We start from the raw sequence: 4,308 nt of genomic DNA, 5'->3' as shown, positions 1-4,308 counted from the left end.
GTCGTGGTGGTGGGGGGGGGGGGGGGGGGGGAGGGGGGGGGAGGCTCAGTGATTTCTGAAGCGTTTTTAATGACGGAGGCGAATCAGGACTCGTCGCTCTAATTAACTTTTATCGAAATAAGTGATTTTTTAGCTTGAGTCGAATTTACCAATACTTTCCCGATATTTGCTGCTGAAATTGAATGGGACTCTAGGGAGGAATCACGGTGTAGGATTATACCTCTGACTCCTTCAAAAAGTGAATTTAAAAAAAAACTTGTTCAGTATTATTTTTCCGAGGATGGCAAGGAATATTCATGTGTTATTGTGTTTAACCTAAATGGTGTTTGTATTCCATATCATTATTGGGTCTGTGATTGTAGCCGTGGGAATCCTCGTAATAAATTAGGAAATAATAAGAGAGAGAGAGAGAGAGAGAGAGAGAGAGAGAGAGAGAGAGAGAGAGAGAGAGAGAGTAGATATGTTGTAAAAACATAAAATAATTCTATATTGACGGTAGCAGTGGGAAACTGCATAATTATAAAAATATTAGAAGAGAGAGAGAGAGAGAGAGAGAGAGAGAGAGACCGAGAGAGAAAGAGAGAGAGAGAGAGAGAAATAAAAATATATTATTATATATATATATATATATATATATATATATATATATATATATATATATATATATATATATATATATTATTTCATTTACTAATTTAGAAAAACGACAGGTATTTGCTTCATTCGATAAAGAAGTAAAGATAAAGCATTTGCTTGAAAAAATGAAAGATTAAACTACAAAGAAATAAATACGAGTTATTAAGATATTGAACGTAATTATTTCATAAATAGCCAAGGTAACTGGACTGCCTCTCGAATTAAACAGAGAAATGTCACTATGAAACACGATAAACAAAGACAATCTTCCATTCAGACCCATCGTTTCATGCGCCGGAGCTTTCAATTACAAAATTTCTAAATGGTTAGCTGGCCTCCTTTCTCCTTTTTTAGGCACTTTTTCTCCCAGTCACATCAAACATTCGGAAGACTTTTGTCACAAATTCAGAGAAGCACATATACCACTTCACAACATAAAACTTTTAAGCCTTGACGTAGACTCCCTATTCACAAAGTACCAGTACAGGACGTTCTTCAGTTTTTAAGGGAAAAATTATACCCCCTATTCAGATCATTTCCCTTTGGCACTTGACAAAATAATAAAGTTAGTTGAATTATGTGCATCTATATAAAATAACGTATTTTCATTCGGGGAATCATTCTACAAGCAAAAATTCGGGTGTAGTATGGGTAGTCCTTTAAGTCCTATTTTAGCCAATCTGTACATGGAATACTTTGAAACTACAGTAATAAATGCAATAAAACCCAAAAACATGCTGTGGATGAGATACGTGGATGACATACTAACATTTTGGGATAATAAGTGGGGTAATTTTAATGAATTCCTCTCAAAATTAAACGCATTAGTTCCCAGCATCAAATTTAAAGTTGAATGGGAAACAGACAACAAAATTCCTTTTCTTGATGTTTTAATAATCAGAGACACGACAGAATACAAATTTACCATATACAGAAAACCAACGTTCTCACTTTCATATATTCACTACTTTAGCTATCATGACAATACTATCAAGATAGGTCTAGCTAGCAACCTATTCTTAAGAGCCTTACGAATTTGTTCCCCAGATTTCCTGGAAAAAGAATTCGAACTAATTCGCAAGCAACTTTCATCTTTAAAGTATCCTGACCATATAATTGAGAAAGCAATTCAAAAAGCAAACGTAATTTTCTACCGACCCCCTAAAGACAAGACCAGAGACACACCCAACAATAAAATAAAAATTCCCCACCTGGAGACGATTAGAGTAACTCACACCCTTGGGAAATCCAACCCTTTTGCATTTACCTACCCAAATACCTTAGCCAAATCCCTGATTAACGTCCAACAAAAGCACACCGCCCAAAGACTCTGGGGTAAATGAGATCCCATGCCAGGACTGTGACCAATCTTACATCGGATTTACAGGTAAATCACTTCCCCAGGGATTAATACAACACAAACGGTCAGTTAGGTATGGACAACAGAACGGCGGCTATTTTCAATCATATAAATGAACATAACCATAGAATAAACTGGAATATGTCACGTGTAATTTATAGCAGCAACTGCCGTACAAGAGTCAAATGATGGAATCGGCCTTAATAAAAGAGAAGCAGGTAATGACATCTCAAAAGGGAATTGGACATCGGACATCGTCGACGCAGTGTTCATTCAACCAACGCTTAAGAAGATTAAAGGAAGATTATCAGCGGGGGTGACCTAAATTGGCTTACTTGTGGACGAATCTCTTGGTATAAATACCACCTTTTCTGTAAACTTTTCTCATTCATATACCTGAAGAGAGAGACAGCAGTCTCTGAAATATAGTACTTTTCTCTCTACATTTTGGTGTTTTTATGGGCTCCTTTTATTAGATATATATATATATATATATATATTATATATATATATATATATATATATATATAGATATATATATATAGATATATATGGTACCAGAGTCTGAAGAAGAAGAAGAAGAAGAAGAAGAAGAAAAAGAAATGAGAGACCTAACTCTAATCTTTGTCTTAGTCCACCCTGCATCCGCGAGTCGCATTCCAGAAGGAAGAAAACGGCGTCCCTCTCTGGCTGCTGAGCATATCTGGCAACCTCGTAAATTACAAGGGACTTAATGCTGCAGCATCTTTTTAGGAGTCTCTACTCATATTTTAAGAAGGTCGACGTTATCCTAATGCCATTTAAGAAGAGGGAGGTGAATTTAGGGGTGGGTGGGGGGGGGCTACTGGGAATGAGAACTTTCTTTACTGATGTCATGTACTTTCCTTTTTTCTTTCTCAAGGGAACTTAAGGCCTTGATTTTCGATTTTTTTTTTCATTCAGGATGTCAGGTAACTGCCAAGGTATCCGTAGTTGATGTGGTTCAAATGCCTTGTTATTAAATATTAATGATTAAATATTTAGTATAACAAAAGACGTAGGACACTAAGCCTACACACGAAGATGACTTATTTTAATAGTACTTTAAATGAATGGAAATTTAAATATCACAAATATTTCGTAATCATCATTAGAAAGAGATGGTGTGTTTTGCGTTGACTGTGAATACAAATTTGACTGCTTAAGTAACTAGTGATTGGAAATTTGAGATTATGCTATTAGTGTTGCTACTTCATAGAAAATAATATCCACTAAAGTAGAATTGAAACTTTATTCCACAGAAACGATATGGATTAAAAAAAATTATTTTCTTCATCTCTTCCCAATATCTTAATCCGTTCAGACGCAGCCGCTTTGATTATGTTGACCTTTTAAATGAACGCAGCTCAGAAGATGATATGCTGACTGACACCTATGTGGATTTAGTCATTACCGAAGCGAGGCGACAGTTATAGTTTGATACCATTTTGTCCTTTCATTTGGCTCATTCGTTTTTCGGTCTTGAAGACGGTTCTGGCACCATATTTGCTTAAATCATTGTAATTAAGGCTAACGCTGAACGTCAGCCTCTGTTGTGATGTAAAGGCTTAATTTAAAGGCTAAAATTGCAGTCATTTCAGTTTACTCGACAATCTGGGCACGTATTTACGTTACATTATACATAGCAATGAATGAATGAATGAAGGAATGAATATATCTTTTATTTATTATTATAACAACTGTAGGCACCACTAAAGGATATTTGCATCGTCCCTTCGGGCCCTAGCTGCACCAATATTTTAGCCTTTTACTTCACCTCCTTTCCATTTTCCGTTCTTCCACCTTGCTGTCCAACCACTCCAACTCCTTCTGTTTGCCGCCTGGAATGGCAGAAAGTGCCTCTCCAGTGTTTTGCTCCTATAGCTGTATTTTCATTAATCAAATCATCATTCATCATGTCTCGGTCTCGCGTGATTTTCTTGGTGTCCGTGATATGAAATGACTCTTTCATTGTGCTGTGTTTTTAAGGAAAGTTCCTTTTAAAACCGTTTTCATTCCCAGTAATCGGTGCCTTAATCAAGGCCTTTACAGTCTCTCATCTACGAAAGAAGACGAAAGCCATAGAGAGAGAGAGAGAGAGAGAGAGAGAGAGAGAGAGAGAGAGAGAGAGAGAGAGAGGCGACTCGGCTCTTCTGGGGAAAATTATATTGGGAAACGCTTTTGTCTTTGACTTTGGAGCAGTCCTCATTTACAGTGCCTAGAGATCTTAGAATAATGAAATGTGGGGAATTGTGAGATATTTCCCAACTGAGGCCCTCTGAGGAAGTCTGTGA

This window comes from Macrobrachium nipponense, chromosome 18, assembly GCF_015104395.2.
Source record: "Macrobrachium nipponense isolate FS-2020 chromosome 18, ASM1510439v2, whole genome shotgun sequence".
Lineage (NCBI taxonomy): Eukaryota > Metazoa > Arthropoda > Malacostraca > Decapoda > Palaemonidae > Macrobrachium > Macrobrachium nipponense.
This window is presented reverse-complemented; position numbering follows the sequence as displayed.